The sequence below is a fragment of the Bos mutus genome, chromosome 2 (assembly GCF_027580195.1).
Source record: "Bos mutus isolate GX-2022 chromosome 2, NWIPB_WYAK_1.1, whole genome shotgun sequence".
Lineage (NCBI taxonomy): Eukaryota > Metazoa > Chordata > Mammalia > Artiodactyla > Bovidae > Bos > Bos mutus.
In genome coordinates this window covers 118,345,759-118,365,799 of record NC_091618.1, presented here as the reverse complement: position 1 = coordinate 118,365,799, position 20,041 = coordinate 118,345,759, and the positions used below count along the sequence as shown (strand labels likewise).

General features: G+C 41.8%; 1 protein-coding gene across 1 annotated transcript in view; it reads left to right on the top strand.

The window, feature by feature from the left end:
• Window positions 1-201: 201 nt before the first annotated feature.
• The window catches only part of SESTD1 (SEC14 and spectrin domain containing 1), a 151,137-nt gene continuing 131,297 nt past the window's right edge, over window positions 202-20,041 (top strand). Inside the window, 1 exon segment of the mRNA XM_070359114.1 lies at window positions 202-527. The gene's annotated coding sequence lies outside the window, so the exon portion shown is untranslated.

The window sequence follows — 20,041 nt, the reverse complement described above, 5'->3', positions numbered from 1 at the left end:
TGCGAGGCGTCAAGTGGTCGTGGGGGTGTCCTTCCTTAAGCCCAGGCTTCCCGACTCTAGGCCCAGTCCTCCTTCCACCACCCCGCGGTGCCTGTGGGCTTGGGAGGCTGGAGCTCCGCGCCTGGTAAGGATCACCGGGTGGGCCTGGTGGCGGGGGAGGCCCACTCCTCGCCCAGCCCCCAACCCCCCCAGCCCCAGCCCCAGCGGGACTGCCAGCCCCGCCCCCTTCCCGTGCCGGGCGGGGTCGCCGCGCCGCCGCTCCCCGGGCGCGCGCTGGGCAGCGCGGACTCGGGTCGGGCCGAGGGTTCCGGGAGGTCTCGCCAGGCCGCCCGCGCCGCAGCCCCTGGCCTGACGCGCAGAGGGGCCGGGACGCATTTGCCACGGGTGACCGGAGCCACCGCCGCCCGGGCCCGCTCCGCCCCCAGCCCGCCTTCCTCCCGCCTCGCCCTCCGCCTCCGCCCGCGCCTCACTCGCGTCCCCGCGTCCTTCCCACCGCCCCGGAGCCGCCGGCCCCCAGCGCCAGCCAGGTGAGTGTGGCCGCCGCGCGGCCCGGGCTGCCTGGGCGGGAGGACCGCGCAGGCCCCGGGGCCAGGCGGGGATCGTGGGCGGGTGGAGGCGGCGGTGGGCCCAGCTTTCTAACCCCCGCGCGGCCGCGCGACTGCGGGAGGGGGGCCCCCGCCCCGTCGCCCCCGCCGCAGCCCCCGCCGCCACCGCAGACAAAGCGCCCGAGGTGGGAGTCCCGCGGGCAGCCCTTGCCTCCGCGCCGCCTGCCGGGTGCGGCCGCGGCCCGCCGAGCCTGGGCGGCCCGCGTCTCGCCTCCCGGGCGCCCTTGTTCATTTCTGGGTGAAAGGGACCCGAAACGTGCAACAGGTACGGGCGTTAATCATTATTTTCCGGCGGGTCCGGTCCGCCCGGCGTGCGGGGACCAGATGTGGCGGCCGGCTCCGGGGCGAGTCCCCGCGTCCAGCGCCCGCGGCTGGCTCCTTTGTGTGGCCGGTGACCGGCCCTGGCCGGCGGGTGCGGGACGCCGGCCAGAGACCCCCGGGCTGCAGGAGCCTTCTGGACGGCTCTCTTGGGGCGTGGGGGCTTGGCTTACCCCGGGTATGCTGGCCGTTAACATCCCTCCAGCCTTTGCAGGAGTCACAAAAGGAAGGGAGAGCGAGTTGGCAGGGATATCTGGATGGTATTTATTTTTATATGTGAGGTAGACTTGTATTGGAAAGGAACCGCAGTCTGGCAGGCTCTTGAGGGTTTCTGTGGCATTTCACCCCGCGATGCACCATTTGGACATGGCAGCTGCTGCGACTCCCCCGTGGTTCTCCTCTTGGTGCTTTGACATCTTTCTTAAACAGGTATCACCTGAGAAGTTGGAAATGCTGTTGAGTAACTCGATACAGCTGTTTGACAGGTCTTCCGTCTCTTCACGTTTTGTCTGTACCAAGTAAACCCACCGTGTATGCTAGCATAGGTTGGCAAACCCTCAAATTGAGATCACCGCTCAAAAATACCCCCATATTGGGAAATATTAACCTGTATGGTTTACTTTGGCTTGATGAACCTTATTTTCTTAGTTGTGAGAAACTTTTTTTTTTTTTTTACCCCCAAAGAAAGAATACAAAGTAAAGAACAATTTATCTTTGTTTACATACCTTGGGTCCTGCTGTTACCTAGCTGGTTTCATTGGTATGCTATTTTAGTATAACAATACTAAATGGAAGGAAAATATCTTCCTTTTGCTTTGAGCAATAAAATACTTCTTTGTTCTAGAACCAGGAAGCTTTTATACATAATACTTTGTGTGGCCAAAAGTTAGTGACTGTCTTTACCCCGTGACCAAATTCGTGAAAAAATACCCAAAGGACTTAGAAAGCATTACCCAGCTCTATAGATTGTTTTTATATTCCAAATTCCAGGAAATCATTTTGTTGTATATTTAGTCAAACAAGCTAGACTAAATTTAACCTTAAAAATTGGGCCTACTCTGTAAATTCCCCAGCATTAGGGAATGAATTGACTGCATTTAAAGAATTTACCAAGCATTTTGATCTCTGTGTTGGAAGGAGCTGGTGATGGACCTAGAAATATGACAGCAGAATGCAGAACATGGAAACAGGTAGATGAAGCTTGCGAAGTTCCATCTACTTAGGTTTTAGTTGATTGATGGGTATATCTGAAAACTAAATGTCCACTAATTTAAAAACAAAATACTACATTTTGACCTATTTTTTAAAATGTACTCTATAAAGATTCCTTCACACTTGTCTCTACTCCCTAAAAACAAATGATACTAATAAGGATTTTCTTTTGAAGAAATAAGCTAAGGCCAAATTAATCTGATCTGTAGAAAGTTTTTCTGACATAATTAGTAGTTTCACTTTACTAAAAATACCATTTATCTGTGTAACATCTAAGTTCAAAGAGCTTTCATAGCTGTTACAAGCAACAGGAATAATCTCCTGAAAAAAGTAATGTCTTTACTATCAAAATGTAGGAGAAACTTAAATTTCTACAATAGTTTTATTAAAATAGAACTCGTATACTGTAGAATTCACCCTTTTAACATGTACAATTCAGTGGTTTTAGTTTATTCATAAGGGAGTGCAAACATCATCACTAATCAACGAGCATTTTCAACATCCTAACAGGAAAACCCTCATACCATTAACTGCCACTCCCATTCCCCCTCATTGACACTTGGCAGGCACCGGTCTACTTTCTGTCTCGGTGGATTTGCTGATTTAGGACATTTCCTATAAATGGAATCACATAATACGTGGCCTTTTGTGTCTTTCACTAAGTGTAGTGTTTCCGGAGTTCATGCATATTACGCATGTATTAAGATACCTCCTTTTTATGGCTCAGTAATATTCCACTGTATGGATATGCCACGTTTTGTTTATCTGTTCATCAGTTGATGGAAATTTAGGTTGTTTCCACTTTTTGGCTATTATGAGTAATGCTGCTGTGACTGTTCATTTATAGGTTTTTGTGTGGACTTATGTTTTCAGTGATCTTGAGTATATAGTTAGATGTGGAGTTGCTTGGTTCTAAGGTAACTCTAACTATTTGAGGAACTGCCAAATTATTTTCTGTAGTGACTTCATTGTACATTCTCATCATTAAAGTATGAGTGTTACACTTTCTCCAGCCTTGTTGTCTTTTTGATGATAGCTATTCCAGTGTGTGGAGGTGGTATCTTACGGTTTTTGTTTGCATTTCTGTAATGGCTAATAATGTTGAGCATCTTTAAATTCTTATTGGCCATTTATATATCTTTGGAAAAAATGTTTGATTTATAATTTTTCAGTTTATGTTTTCACATGTATTTTTCTCGTTTAGTCTTTGAAATAACCCAGTTAAATAGGTTTACTCCTATTTTGCTGCTGGGACACTGAGGTTTAAAGAGGTTAAATAATTTGTTCATTTTTTAATCTTATGGAGTTAGTAAGAGTCAAGGTCTGAATGTATACTCAGATCTTCTGACTCTGCTTCCTGCATTCTTTCCACTTTATGAGGCATACAGAAGTTAAATTGTGTTTGCAGCTTTGCTTGGTTAATCATCGACAGGAGTAGGGGTAAAATAAATAAATCAATGAAACCAAACAACAAAAAGCAGGTGTTGCGTCCACACTGCCTCATGTTCTCCAGATTTTGTTATGCTTTTTCAAATAAATTCTTTGATTTCTCCTATCCTTATAAGGTAGATATCATTTCCATATTTTCTTTGGGGAAACAAACCTAAAAACAGCTTCTTAGTGGCACTGCTAAACCTAGAACTTGTTCACTGAGACATTGCACTTTCTGTTCCCCTGGAGCTTCCATGTTCTGTATTTTCCCACTAATTTATACCCTTTAACCATAGAGTAATTGAATAATTTCACAGTTTTCATAAACATCAAGTTATTTCTAGGTTACACTGAAATTAATTTTTGTTTTTGAACAGGGCAGTTTGCCAGATTCACTTTGAAGTGTAGGATTACTAAGGTGTGTACTTCAGTTTTTATGTGTTACGTACTCTGAAATTCTTGTCTCCCTAGAGGGTAGGTAGAGGCCATATGTTACTTATTTGTCTTTGCTTATCCATTGTCTACCATTGTGCCCAGACATGTAAGAAGGACTCTAACCTTTGTTGGACGAATGAATACAAATGTATTTTTTCCACTTGCCCCCCCCAAATCAAATCCAATAAAAGTCATTTTTAGAATAAAAATAAAGGCAGTACAAATTCTAAAGAATTTCTTATCCCTCGCGTATGACCTGAAAAATAATAAATGATAATTAAAACTTGACTTAAAACAGCACTATCTGATGGAAGAAAGTAAATGTTCAATGCTGCAGGTTGAAAAAAATTGGCTGCAGGTATCTGGAGGCTGGCACAAATGCTCAGTGCCCACACATAGGGTTATACCTTGCGTGTGTGTTAGATAAATGAATGCACAGTGAGTGAATAAAATAATTAGTTTTGACTGTGATAGCTAGAGGAGGTACGTCAAATGGCTATCAGGTCCTGCTTTTCATTTGTATATTTTAATTGTCAAATATGATACATGTTAATTATAAAAAATTCAAATAATATACAGGGGTATAGAGTAAAGGCCTTTCCTGGTGGCTCAGATGGTAAAGAATCCACCTGCAGTGTGGGAGACCTGGGTTCAATTCCTGGATGGGGAGAATCCCCTGGAGGTAGGCATGGTAACCCACTCCAGTAATCTTGCCTGGAGAATCCTCACGGACAGAGGAGCCTGGCGGGCTATAGTCAGTCCATGCGGTCACAAAGAGTCGGACATGACTGAGCAACTAAGCACATGTAGAGTAAAAGGCAAAAATGTCACTTCACTATTTGTCCACATCCCTTCCTTCACCCCAAAGACGACTACTGTCACAGGTCACCTTGTTAGCAGTTTGGGGTTTATATTTCCAAATGTACACGTTTGCATTTATGTGTATCAGTTCAGTTCGGTCGCTCAGTCGTGTCCGACTCTTTGCGACCCCATGAATCGCAGCATGCCAGGCCTCCCTGTCCATCACCAACTCCCGGAGTTCACCCAAACTCTTGTCCATTGAGTCGGTGATGCCATCCAGCCATCTCATCCTCTGTCTTCCCCTTCTCCTCCTGCCCCCAATCCCTCCCAGCATCAGAGTCTTTTCCAATGAGTCAACTCTTCGCATGAGGTGGCCAAAGTATTGGAGTTTCAGCTTTAGCATCATTCCTTCCAAAGAACACCCAGGACTGATCTCCTTTAGGATGGACTGGTTGGATCTCCTTGCAGGCCAAGGGACTCTCAAGAGTCTTCTCCAACACCACAGTTCAAAAGCATCAATTCTTCGGTGCTCAGCTTTCTTCACAGTCCAGCTTTCACATCCATACATGACTACTGGAAAAAGCATAGCCTTGACTAGATGGACCTTTGTTGGCAAAGTAATGTCTCTGCTTTTGAATATGCTATCTAGGTTGGTCATAACTTTGCTTCCAGGAAGCAAGTGTCTTTAAATTTCATGGCTGCAATCACCATCTGCAGTGATTTTGGAGCCCAGAAGAATAAAGTCTGACACTGTTTCCACTGTTTTCCCATCTGTTTCCCATGAAGTGATGGGACCGGATGCCATGATCTTTGTTTTCTGAATGTTGAGCTTTAAGCCAACTTTTTCACTCTCCTCTTTCACCTTCATCAAGATGCTTTTTTGTTCCTCTTCACTTTCTGCCATAAGGATGGTGTCATCTGCATATCTGAGGTTATTGATATTTCGTTTCTCATGATGTACTCTGCATATAAGTTAAATAAGTAGGGTGACAATATTCAGCCTTGACGTACTCCTTTTCCTATTTGGAATCAGTCTGTTGTTCCACGTTCAGTTCTAACTGTTGCTTCCTGTCCTGCATACAGGTTCTCAAGAGGCAGGTCAGGTGGTCTGGTATTCCCATGTCTTTCAGAATTTTCCACAGTTTATTGTGATCCACACAGTCAAAGGCTTTGGCATAATCAATAAAGCAGAAATAGATGTTTTTCTGGAACTCTCTTGCTTTTTCCATGATCCAGAGGATGTTGGCAATTTGGTCTCTGGTTCCTCTGCCTTGTCTAAAACCAGCTTGAACATCTGGAAGTTCACGTATTGCTGAAGCCTGGCTTGGAGAATTTTGAGCATTACTTTACTAGCGTGAGAGATGAGTATTTGTATGTACAAATACATATTTACGTACCCAGCCGTACTTAGTACATGCACGTATATTCAGTGGTTTTTCTTATACAAAAGAGATCATACTACACATAGTTTTTCATTCAACCTATTAAAGACCTTTGCATATGCGATCACAAAAGGTAAACATAATATTTATGTTTCAGTTTTAGTTTGCTTTTCTTGACTCATTTGGTATCAAGATTAAGCTAGTCTCTGAGCATAAATTGGGAAACTTTTTTTTCCTCTCTGCTCTGGAATATTTGCCCTATAAACATTTATTGACAATCACCTAACAGTCTTGCAGGGAGGGAAGAGAGCTCTAGGGCAACCTTTCTGTGATATTTTTCTGTTTTTATTGTTTTATCAGGTTTTGGCCCTTATTTTCTGTTCCATTTTTGGTTAAAGAAGTCCTTCCCCCCAACCCACCCCTTCCCCACCTCTGATGAGTAAATTGACAAAAGCACACGCAAATGATTACGTGAATCATTGCGTGCAGGAGTGTGTGCTTTTCTCTTAGAAAGATCCAAGGCAGAGTCCTGCTGTTAGTAATTGTATAGCCTAAGCAACTTACCTTTTTAAAACTTGTTTATCTGTAAAATGGTGATAATCCCTATATCACAGAAATCTTAGAAGTATTAAATGAGATGTGAGCTAATATGTGAAAAATTTCAGTGGTTGAATCCAATAAGAATGAAAAAATTTATAATGCTAACCTATAGCATGCTACATAAATGTAAATTTGTCACTGTGGTTATTATAAATTGTTTTAGCCTAATACAGATAAATTTAAGGAGAATAGATGGTGGTGTTAGAGACAATTTCCACTAATACATTGGAAAGATCTATAAAAATTTCCAGGCCATTTAGAATTTAATTTTGGTAGACAGTTATTTCTAAATACTTGTATGCTTTTGAGGCAGGATAGTAGGAGAAAGTAGTAGACTAAATAGACCTGGATTAATTTTGTATTATCACATGTGACTTTGATAAATTAATTTCTCTCAGTGAAATTGGATGAATGTACCTACTTTGCAGGGTGGTCATGAGGAAAGAGGTTAAGATAGTGCTTGGCATCTAATAGATGTACAACTGGTTAGTTTTTTCTTTGCATGTAATGAGTGCCCAACAGTGATGAACATGAAGTGTTGGGTTCTGCTATTTTAAGACTGCTTGATGTAGTGACAAGAACCTTAGTCCCTAAATTAGAGCCTTGGTCCCTAAATTTAGCCTGTATATCACACTGACTAGGCATTGACCTTGGACAAGGCACCTGCTAAGCTTCTGTTTCCTTACCTGGACACTTACTGAGGACCTGTTTTACATACAGTTTACTAAAGTGAAAGTCGCTCAGTCATGTCCAACTCTTTGCAACCCCATGGAGTCCATGGAATTCTGCAGGCCAGAATACTGGAGTGGGTAGCCTTTCCCTTCTCCAGGGGATCTTCCCAACCCAGGGATCAAACCCAGGTCTCCTGCATTGCAGGCGGATTCTTGACCCTCTGAGCCACAAGGGCTTACAGTTTACTAAATAGATTACAAATAATATTTAATCCTCCCAATAATCCTATAGAGATTACTGTCATTTCTCAAGTTTTATAGGTGAAGAAACAAAGGCACAGGGATTAGACTTTCTGAAGTCCACTTGGTGGACTCCCCAACCCCTACCCCCAGTCCTGTCCACGTTCCTTCACTCATTACAGCTATTTCCTTCTGGGGTGGTAGGGTGTTCCCCTGCATACAGGGAATACCAAATGAGGAACTTTCTGCAAACTGAAATACTAGATGTATTAAAAAGCTAGGCCAGTGTAGGATCAAACTACTTATTTATTAATGATTTCCATTAATAAAATACAAACAGAATTGTTAATGTGTCCTAATGCCTCTGCTTAAGAATAGTAATTTAAGTTTTATAATACTTGCGTTGCTCATGATCGCTTTACCTAAATAATTTATTAGGCTTCATTCATTTCCAATTTGACCAGGTAAAGAAGAGGGGGTAGGGAGTAGTTGCTCTACTACTAGCAGCTCTACTACTAACAGGAAAAGATAACGGCTGTTTGATAGCGGCATGTGTGTCTGTATTTATGCATGGATGCATGTATGGAAGAGTTGGGAAGTACAGTTCCCTGGCAGTTTGGCATTTACAGAAGCTCCAGGTTCTTGGAAAGAAGTAGAGAGAATTTGCATTATAATTCATTGTCTGCTAGAGGACTTGCAGAGTCATTTAAAATATGAACCTGCCTTTCTCAGCTGGTTTGTAAAGAGCTATTGATTATATTCTTGAAAGATAGTAATGTCTTTCCTTTTATAGGAGTTGCCATTTTATTTGATAGATTCAATGATATTGATTTGGCATTTCTGCAAGCCTTGTGCCAGGGATATGCAAAAGAAAAATGATGTTGGAACATCACAAATAAATTGTGATTCAGTAATAGTATAGAAGGTTTTAGAGATTATCTCTTAAGGCTTCAGATATCATTTTTATTCTATTTGGTAGGAGTGGGAATTCCTATGTTTAGATTAGAGAATTTTTCAGAGTGGGCTTGAATTGCGCTTGGTAAATCTCACTGTTACTGAATGCTTGCTATTTTGCAGAATACGAAGCATTGTGGGCTGTGTAAGAGTTACCGAACATGGTTCTTGTCTTCAAAGAGTTTATATTTAGTCAGGGAGGCAGTGAAGGAGGAAACCAAGCAAAAGGACACAGAGTTCTTAAAGCTTGTATCTGCTCCTTGTAAAATCAGTTACGCTGCAGTGAGCTTTGGTGAGATGTCATAGATTCTAATGAAACACCCCAACCCTTGAAAACTGATAGTTGTATATCGTGTTCTTTCTCTGTATAGTTTTCTCTTTGCTTTGCAAAAATTACTGTTTGATCTTAGTACCAAGAATAGTTCCCCTTCTGAGTGCTTTTCTGTTTATCTCCTGAACTGTGGACTGGATTGTCCCTTAGGTGATGGCTGTTAGAAAGCCAGACCAGATTTGTAGCCTACCCCAGAGCAGCCTTATAGATTGTATGCTGTATATTTTTTCAACTTTTTTCCTGGCATCATTTTTGGTGTTTTCCTTATTCTTTTCTATTATTTTATATCTATGAATTTTTTATAGTTCATGTATTCCTGTAAGTTTCATTAATCCTTTCAGAACAAAGTAGGAGTAAATGTAATAAATATATGTGAAATTCATGGAGGAACTTATCAAGGCAAACAAATCAATATGACAAATAGGTTTTATTTCACGGGCCTGCTGAGATTGATAACGATGGCTGCCTGGAGCCCTGCATTGAGAAGTATCAGTAGCTGGGGTCTGTTTCTGTTTTGTGAATAAGTGCATTTGTGTCATTTCTTTCTGGATTCCTCACATCAGTGATATTTCTCTTTCTCTGACTTCACTCAGTATAACAATCTCTGGGTCCATCAGTGTTGCTGCAGATGGCATTATTTCATTGTTTTTAATGGCTGAGTAATAGCCCATTGTGTATGTGTACCACATATTCTTTATCCAGTCATCTGTTGATGGTCATTTAGGTTGATTCCATGTCCTGATTACTGTGAAGTGAAAAGTGAAGTTGCTCAGTTGTGTCCGACTCTTTTCGACCCCATGGACTATAGCCTACCAGGTTCCTCCATCCATGGGATTTTCCAGGCAAGAGTACTGGAGTGGGGTGCCATTTCCTTCTCCAGGATTACTGTAAACAGTGCTGCATGAACATTGGGGTGCATGTATCCTTTCAGATGATGTTTTTCTTTGGATATATACCTAGGGATTGCAGAACTATATGGTAGCTCTATTTTTAGTTTTTTTTCTCTTTTAAGGACCCTCCGTACTGTTCTCCATAGTGGGTGTACCAATTCACATTCCCACCAACAGTGTAGGAGGGTTGCCTTATCTCTACACGATTTCCAGCATTTATTGTTTGCAGATTTTTGATGATAGTCATCCTGAAGGTGTGAGATGATAACTCCTAGTAGTTCTGATTTGCATTTCTTTAATAATTAGACTTGGGGATTCCTAGATGGTGCAGTGCTAAAGAATCCGTCTGTCAGTGCAGGAGACGCAAGAGGTGCAGGCTTATTTCCTGAGTCCGGAAGATCCCCTGGAGTAGGATATGGTACCCCGACTCCAGTATTCTTGCCTGGGAAATTCCACAGGCAGAGGAGCCTGGCAGGCTAGAGTTGGACACCACTGAGCAACTAAGCACATAATAATCAGAGAACCAACTTAATGGTCGTGAGGTGGGGGAGGGGAAGATAGGGAGTTTGGGATTGACGTGTTCAGATTGCTATGTTTGAAAATGGATAACCAACTATACGTACTGTATAGCATAGGAAACTGCTGAAATATTATGTAACAACATAAATGGGAAAATAATTTGAAAAAAAATAGATACAAGTATAACTGAATCACTTTGCCGTACACCTGAAACTAACATAACGTTGTTAATCAACTATACTCCAGTATAAAATAAGTGAATAAGCCCCGAACAAACAAAGCATTTACAAATGCAGCAAAAGATTTAAATACTTAGAATATAAAGTACATTCATGATCTTACAATCAAAATTTTAAAAAAGGGTGGGAAAGGCTGCTGTGATCGCAGAGCAGTGTTGTCAGCGGTGTAGGAGTAGTGATGGTCTGAGTGCCTGTGTTCGCATCTCTGTTACAAAGTATGCGGGGTGCTGAGTAGCTCCATAGGTGGGTGGCTTTGAAGTTTATAGCACGGTTTTGCTAGGAGGGATGTGAAATTGGGGAAGAAGCTGACTTGTTGGGGTTGGTTTGGTTAGAATAAAATGTTTGCATAAAGGAGAAACGAGGCTGTGGGAAAAGTGAGGACGGGGATGTGGGAAGCTTTACCTGGTAGATGGATGAGATTAGATTTTTTAAAATCTTCTAAAATTCTAATTATTCCCCTATGTTATTTTCAGGGCTTTGCCTGAGTTCATTTGTAATTTTAAAAGTTAATTGAAAAAAAAGTTAATTGAGTAGGTAATTCACTCGTTTCAAAATTTAAAAAGTGTAAGAGAACACAGTAAAAAGTCTTTTATTTCTGTTCCTCAGCTACTGAGCTCTCTCTACAAAGTCAACCATTGTTATTAGATTCTTATGTATCCTTCCAGAAATAGTTTTCGTATGTATATGTGCTTTCCCAACTGTTTTACACAAATGGTGTTTCTATACCTATGCGTATACTGCTCCTTCCGTACTAGACACTCTATTCTTTACCTTAATCTTTCACTTTTTAGAGGTTTTTTTTTTTTTTTCATAGCAGTGCACAAAGAGCTTTATTCCTTCTTTTAAAAACATTTTTAAATTTACTGTTTTGGCCCCACTACTCAGCATGGTGTGAGGGATCTTAGTTGTCTGCCCAGGGGTGGAATTTGTGCCCCCTGCTGTGGAAGTGCAGAGTCTTAACCACTGCACTGCTGGGGAAGTCCTTTGTTCCTTTTCTGTTTTAAATAAACTTTTTACTTTGGAATAATTTTAGACTTACAGAAAAATTGCAAAAAAGTTTCCATATACACCTCACCCAGTTTCATTTCCCTTTAATGCTGTCATCTTACCGTGGTACATAGTCAAAACTAAGAAACTGACGGTCTGTTACTGTTAACAGAGTTTATTAGATATCACCAGTTTTTCCATTCTTTTTCTGTTCCATGATCCCATCCAGAATACTATAATTCCATTTAGTTGTCATCTCTCCTTAGTCTCCTCTGACAGCTTTTCAAAGCTTTTTATGACCTTGACAGTTTTTGGGAGTACTGGTCTATAGGCTGTCTCTCAACATGGGTTTGTCTGATGTTTTCCTCATTAGCATGGGGCTATGGACTTTTGGAAATACTGCGGAGTTGAGTTGTCTTACTCATATCTCCGTGAGGGAGTACTACATGATATTTACAAGACATCACTGGTGGTGTTTTACTTGGATCCTTTGGTTATCATAGTGTTTGCCAGATTTCTGCACTGTAAAATTGCTGTTTTTCCCTTTCAATTATAGGTGAATTACTAAGCTTTAGCCTACCCTCAAAGTGAAAGAGGGAATTAAAGGAACTTTTTAAAAAAATGTAATATTCCTTTGGATGTGTTGAGAGAGTGTGTAATTTCCTCGGAACTGTCTCGCTGCAACAAAGATTTGAAACGGTGGACCAGTGTTACAGCAAGGTTAGAGCTCAGCGTTTTATTCAGTAAACAAAGGACACTATACCCTTGAGGTGTGAGGGCAGGCCGACCCCAAAGGAGAGGCCCCAACTCATCTTGGCTCCCTCTTTTTTTATGTTTTGTCTCCTTCCCCCTGAGCCTGTCCGATGCAAATTAGGGCTAGCCAGGAAGGGGGTGTGCTTGTTTCACCTGAGGTTCTCACTCAGATCCACGGAATTTTCCTTTGTTCCCTTTTCTGGGATTTTCCCTTTGTCTTTTAACCACCACCATTTTGGACTCTTTTTTCCTACTCTTTTTTCCTAACTACCTAACAACAGATGGGTGTATCCTATAGTCAGCTCTTCTCTTTATTGATGTTTTAGGTTGGCCAAAAAGTTTGGGTTTTCCCATAACATCTTATGGGACGATGAGAACAAACTTTTTACCCAACCCAGTATTGAGATGATTTAGTATATCGTAATAGTTAAGAGAACAGGCTCTGGAGCTACACTGCCTAGGTTCAAGCCTTGGCTCACACTAGCTATGCGGTCTTGGGCTACTTTTATTTGGCTTCTTAGTTTTTCCATCTGTACAATATGAATGTTAATAGCACCTGCCTCAGGATTGTTCCGAAGATTAAAGAGCATATGTGTTAAGTGCTTGGAACAGTGTTTGGTACTGTACTAAGTGCTAGATAATTTTTTGCTATCATCATTATTAATTTTTTTTTGTTCTTATAATAATATTGCAATGAGTAACTTGTTATTTCAATGCAGTGGTGGGACAGGCAAGTATACTATAAGATAAATCCCTAGAAATGAGTACTTGTGTTTGCAATTTTGATAGATATTGCCAAATTTCTCTCCATAGAGGTTGTACCATTCTGCACCTTCACCCAGAATAGATGAAAACATCTGTTTCTATCTCCCTTTTACCATATTATTTGATCTTTGCCCGTCCATTTTATAGCACATATTATGAATTCATTTGACCATCTTTTTGTTGTGAAACAACTTGTGCTCCATCGACTAGGAAGTGATAAAAGTTGTTTGGAGGAAATATAGTAACTAGAAAAGGAGGTTTTTGGCCCTGGGAGAGACTAGAGGAAGTACTGCTGTTGAAAGATGGACAGTGTGTGAAGTGGGATACCAAACTGCTGGCCTCTCTTCTGGTGTGACAGCATGGTGTCTTGGTAATTGTTGTGGAAGGAATCACCATCTTACATTTGTAGCCAGCGATGAATGAAGGTGCACGGGTGGAGGTTGGAAAGAAAGACTATAGTTGCATTAAAATAAAATTGAAAGTTAATCTGACACATTGTTTTATGATATGCATGCTTATTGTATAATGATGAGGCAGAAATTAAAAGCAGGTCACACATATAATTGTAATTAACATCATGTTTTAGAGGCTTTTCTCTCTCAGTCTTTTCTTCAGTATGTAGTCATTGCTTGTTGGTAGTTTTTTCCTAATATCATGTATTGTGTACTCTTGTTGTTGTTATTAAAATGCTTCCCCTTCCCCCACAACTGCAGTGTGAAAAACAGAAGTGTTAAATCTTAACTTTACATGAGCTGGATGCGCTGTGCTGTGCTTAGTCGCTCAGTTGCGTCCGACTCTTTGCAACCCCATGGGGTGTAGCGTGCCAGGCTCCTCTGTCCATGGGATTGTCCAGGCAAGAATACTGGATTGGGTTGCCATGCCCTCCTCCAGGGGATCTTCCCAACCCGGGGATCGAACCCAGGTCTCCCACGTTGCAGGCGGATTCTTTACCGTCTGAGCCACCAGAGAAGCCCTTACATGAGCTGGATAGGGGATGGTAGTGCCGTGATGGTCCTTAGCTGTTTTCCTTAGTTTGAGTTTCCTGTTCTGGAGTCCATCAGCCCAGCCTACCCATTCCAGGTTAATAATTTCTTTACCTCTTATGCACTGGAGGCTGCTAGAACTCTGGGGTGTGAGAGCAGATTGCTGGGAGGTGGAGGGCAGGAGAAAATGACCACTGTTCTGAAAGAAAGAAGGGATATTAAACCAGGAGAAGGAAATAGTGGACACCTTGAAAATGGAATCTGAATCTTTGGAATTTGAGATTCTTGGACTCTGAATAATTAAAGTTAGTAGAGTGAGCAGGGCAAAGGAGAGCTCAAGTGACCTGTTAACTCTTTTGACCCGGTTCCCCCAGGCATGTTATCAGCCTTGATTCCATGATATCAGTCAGGAAGACTCAAGCAGTCTTCCTAGTGGCCTCTGCAAAATAAAAACAAAGCTCTCCAGCCCTCAGTCAGCCCAGGTCAACCGAAAGGTGGACATTTCTCCTGACTGCCTTAAACTGTAAACAAGACTTTTGAAAGGCTGAGCTCAGTGCTTGCTGAAGTCCTTCACCGTGTTCGGGCAGCTGAAAGAGGTGGCCTCTGGAAGGAAGGATACCCGGGAATGTAGAGAAGTTGGAAGGCAGGAGAAAGGAACACTTAAAGGCAGCTGTAAAGACAGACGTGGATTGTTACAAGTTTCATTGGTCCTGGGTTATCTTTACTCAAAGACAAAAAAAGCTGTTAGAAATATTTTCTCCTTCTAGGCCAAGCACCCAACAGATAGGCATCTTGAATTGTGGTGAGATGAAAACTATTACTACTACTTACAATTTGTATCCACTTAACCTCCAGAATACCTAAAAACTCCATGATTAGGATGGGGAGTGATGCTTTAGGGCATCTGAATTAAACAGATGACAACACTTGGTCTACAGTTTAATTCTGTCTTAAACATACAATTTTTGTTAAAATCCCGTTTGAGTTAACCTTGTTTTGTACATTTTGATGATACTTAAATCTCTCAGTTGCTTATACCTTAAGTGTGAAACATTTAAGCAGATGATTATTGCTTTTCTCATTAATACTTGACTGAGCTCAGATAGAAAATAACCATGTTGGTAGGAGAGGCAATTTTATAATTTACATCTTTTGTCCTGGATCATGCTGGACATTGCAGTTGTTATCTTTGGGTGACATTTAACAATTGAGTGTAGCTTGATGAAGTCAAGCACAGTGTTGGAGCCAGCCTAAGTCTGAATTAGCACAGAGCCTGGCATTCCTTGAGAAGGCAATGGCAACCCATTCCAGTACTCTTGCCTGGAAAATTCCATGGATAGAGGAGCCTGGTGGGCTGCAGTCCATGGGGTCACTAAGAGTTGGACACGACTGAGCGACTTCACTTTCACGTTCATGCATTGGAGAAGGAAATGACACCCCACTCCAGTGTTCTTGCCTGGAGAATCCCAGGGACGGGGGAGCCTGGTGGGCTGCTGTCTATGGGGTCGCACAGAGTCGGACACGACTGGTGACTTAGCAGCAGCTTAGCAGTGGCACTCCTTAATCATTCCACATATGGTAACTAATATCTCCCCATCCAGCCCATTTGATTGTTGTTGTCTAATTTATTTTAGAGCACATCATTCAGATATTAGAAAGTGGAAAAAGGTTCAGTGAAGTTTCTTACCCATCTGTAGCAAGACATAAAGAGTTCCCTTTTGTAGCCATACCTACTGCTTCCTTCCCACCTACCCCCTTTCTCCTTAACACCCAGCAACCATTAATCCAGTTTCCATTTCTGTAATTTTATTATCTCAAGAGTGTTGTATAAATGGAATCTACCAGATGTAACCTTTTGGGATTGACTTTTTTTTTTTCATTCAGCATAATTTTGTGGATAGTCATTTGCATTCTTCCATATTTAAATAGTTTGCTTTTAATTGCTGAGTAGTATTCCATCGTATGGCTGTGCCACAGTTTGTTTAAACATTCACCCTTGAAGGACGTCTAGGTTGTTCCTAGTTATAGGTTGCTCTGACTAAAGCTGCTGTAAACATCTGTGGATTGGTTTTTTTTTTTTTTTTTTTTTTTGTGACTGCAGGTCTTCCTTTTTCTGAGAAAAATATAATTGCTGAGTTGCTTGTTTACTTTTTAAAATAAATTTCCAGAATGTTTTCCAGAGTGGTGGCGCTATTTTACATTGCCAGTAGAAGGCGTGAGCGTTACGGGCTGTATTTTGTCTCCCCCTCAATTCATAGGTTGAAAGCCTAACTCCCAAACACATCACAAGGTGACTGTATTTGCAGGTACGCATTTAAAGAGGTGTGTAAGAGGTCTTTAGAGGAGGCCCTAGTCCAGTTTGACTGATGTCCTTATAAGAAAGAGAAATTTTGGTTTTGGACTTCCAGCCTCCAAACTGTCATGGCCCTAGCAGACTAATACAGTGAGGGATCTAGTTTTTTTTTTTTTTTTTGCATCCTTGTCAGCATTTGTTTTTTTGAATTTTAATTGTTCTACAGTGATGCTTCATTGTAGTTTTAATTTGCATTTTCCTAATGGCCCACGATACTGACAAATTCTGCATGTACTTACTCATCATCTGTAGGTCCTTTTTGGGAAACGAATGATGCTAAAGCTGAAACTCCAGTCCTTTGGCCACCTCATGCGAAGAGTTGACTCACTGGAAAAGACTCTGATGCTGGGAGGGATTGGGGGCAGGAGGAGAAGGGGACGACAGAGGATGAGATGGCTGGATGGCATCACTGACTCGATGGACGTGAGTCTCAGTGAACTCCGAGAGTTGGTGATGGACAGGGAGGCCTGGCGTGCTGCAGTTCATGGGGTGGCAAAGAGTTGGACACGACTGAGCGACTGATGTGATCTGATGTTCATGTTTTTTGTTCATTTTCTGTTTGGATTGTCTGTTGTTCTTGTCATTTTACTGTTGAATTTCACGCATTCTTTCATATATTTTATATACAAGTCCTTTGTCAGATATGTGGTTTTGGCATCAAATCTAGCCTACCTCTAGATCTTGAAAATTGATTCCTACAGTTTTAGAAAACTTTTTGAAGAGAGAAGTGTTACAGTTTTCTACTTATGTAAGTCCATGATCCATTTTTTGTTGATTTTTGTATAAGATGTGATGAAGGTTTCTTACTTTTACCTGTGCATACCCAGTTGTTCCACCATCACTTGTGGGAAAGGCAGTCTTCATTGAATTGTTTTTGAACCTTTGTCAACAAACAGTTGAGCATATTTGTATTGTATTTCTAGGTTCTCTGTTCTGTTCATTGAGCTATGTGTTTATCCCTCTGCCAAGATCACAGAATGGCTGCTATCACTTCAGTTCAGTCGCTCAGTCCTGTCCAACTCTTTGCAACCCCATGCCAGGCCTCCCTGTCCATCACCAACTCCCGGAGTTCACTCAAACTCGTGTCCATTGAGTCAGTGATGCCATCTAGCCATCTCATCCTCTGTCGTCCCTTCTCCTCCTGCCCCCAGTCCCTCCCAGCATCAGAGTCTTTTCCAATGAGTCAGCTCTTCGCATGAGGTGGCCAAAGTATTGCAGTTTCAGCTTTAGCATCAATCCTTCCAAAGAACACCCAGGGCTGATCTCCTTTAGAATGGACTGGTTGGATCTCCTTGCAGTCCAAGGGACTCTCAAGAGTCTTCTCCAACACCACAGTTCAAAAGCATCAATTCTTCACGCTCAGCTTTCTTCACAGTCCAACTCTCACATCCATACATGACCACTGGAAACACCATAGCCTTGACTAGATAGACCTTTGTTGGCAAAGTGATGTCTCTGCTTTTTAATATACTGTCTAGGTTGGTCATAACTTTCCTTCCAAGGAGTAAGTGTCTTTTAATTTCGTGGCTGCAATCACCATCTGCAGTGATTTTGGAGCCCCCAAAATAAAGTCTGAAACTGTTTCCAGTGTTTCCCGATCTATTTGCCATGAAGTGATGGGACCAGATGCCATGATCTTAGTTTTCTGAATGTTGAGCTTTAAGCCAACTTTTTAACTCTCCTCTTTCACTTTCATCAAGAGGCTTTTGAGTTCCTCTTCACTTTCTGCCATAAGGGTGGCGTCATCTGCATATCTGAGGTTATTGATATTTCTCCCGGCAATCTTGATTCCAGCTTGTGCTTCCTCCAGCCCAGCATTTCTCATGATGTACTCTGCATATAAGTTAAATAAGCAGGGTGACAATATATAGCCTTGAAGTACTCCTTTTCCTATTTGGAACCAGTCTGTTGTTCCATGTCCAGTTCTAACTGTTGCTTCCTGTCCTGCATACAGATTTCTCAAGAGGCAGGTCAGGTGGTCTGGTATTCCCATCTCTTTCAGAATTTTCCACAGTTTATTGTGATCCACATAGTCAAAAAAGCAGAAATAGATGTTTTTCTGGAACTCTCTTGCTTTTTCCATGATCCAGCGGATGTTGGCAATTTGATCTCTGGTTCCTCTGCCTTTTCTAAAACCAGCTTGAACATCTGGAAGTTTACGGTTCACATATTGCTGAAGCCTGGCTTGGAGAATTTTGAGCATTACTTTACTAGCATGTGAGATGAGTGCAATTGTGCGGTAGGTTGAGCATTCTTAGGCATTGCCTTTCTTTGGGATTGGAATGAAAACCCACCTTTTCCAGTCCTGAGGCCACTGCTGAGTTTTCCAAATTTGCTGGCATATTGAGTGCAGTACTTTCACAGCATCATCTTTCAGGATTTGAAATAGCTCAACTGGAATTCCATCACCTCCACTAGCTTTGTTTGTAGTGATGCTTTCTAAGGCCCACTTGACTTCACATTCCAGGATGTCTGGCTGGAGGTCAGTGATCACACCATCATGATTATCTGGGTCATGAAGGTCATTTTTGTACAGTTCTTCTGTGTATTCTTACCGCCTCTTCTTAATATCTTCTCTTTCTGTTAGGTTCATACCATTTCTGTCCTTTATTGAGCCCATCTTTGCATGAAATGTTCCCTTGGTATCTCTAATTTTCTTGAAGAGATCCCTAGTGTTTTCCCATTCTGTTGTTTTCCTCTATTTCTTTGCATTGATCCCTGAGGAAGGCTTTCTTATCTCTCCTAGATATTCTTTGGAACTCTGCATTCAGATGCTTATATCCTTCCTTTTCTCCTTTGCTTTTCGCTTCTCTTCTTTTCACAGCTATTTGTAAGGCCTCCCCTGACAGCCATTTTCCTTTTTTGCATTTCTTTTTCATGGGGATGGTCTTGATCCCTGTCTCCTGTACAATGTCAGGAACCTCTGTCCCTAGTTCATCAGGCACTCTATCTATCAGATAGAGTCCCTTAAATCTATTTCTCACGTCCACTGTATAATCATAAGGGATTTGATTTAGGTCATACCTGAATGGCCTAGTGGTTTTCCCTACTTTCTTCAATTTAAGTCTGAATTTGGTAATAAGGAGTTCATAATCTCAGCCACAGTCAGCTTCCGGTCTTGTTTTTGCTGACTGTCTGGTGCTTCTCCATCTGTGGCTGCTATAGGTGTGTAATAAGTCTTGAAATCTGGTAGATTGATTCCTTCTGTTTTATTCTAAGATTATTTTAACTATTCTAGTTTGTTTGCCTTTCTATATAAATTTTAGAATAATTTCTGTATCTACAAAGAATCTTAATGGGAAGGATTTTGTTAGAAAGTGCATGAAAACTCAGTATCAGTTGGCTTCCCCCATGGCTCAACTGGTAAAGAACCCACCTGCCAATGCAGGAGACACAAGAGGCTGGTTTCATCCCTGGGTCGGGAAGATCCCCTGGAGAAGGAAATGGCAACCACTCCAGTATTCTTGTCTGGAAAGTTCCACGGGCAGAGGAGCCTGGCAGGCTATAGTCCATGAGGTCACAAAGAGTTGGACATGACTCAGCATGCACAGGCACAGTATCAATTTGGGGAG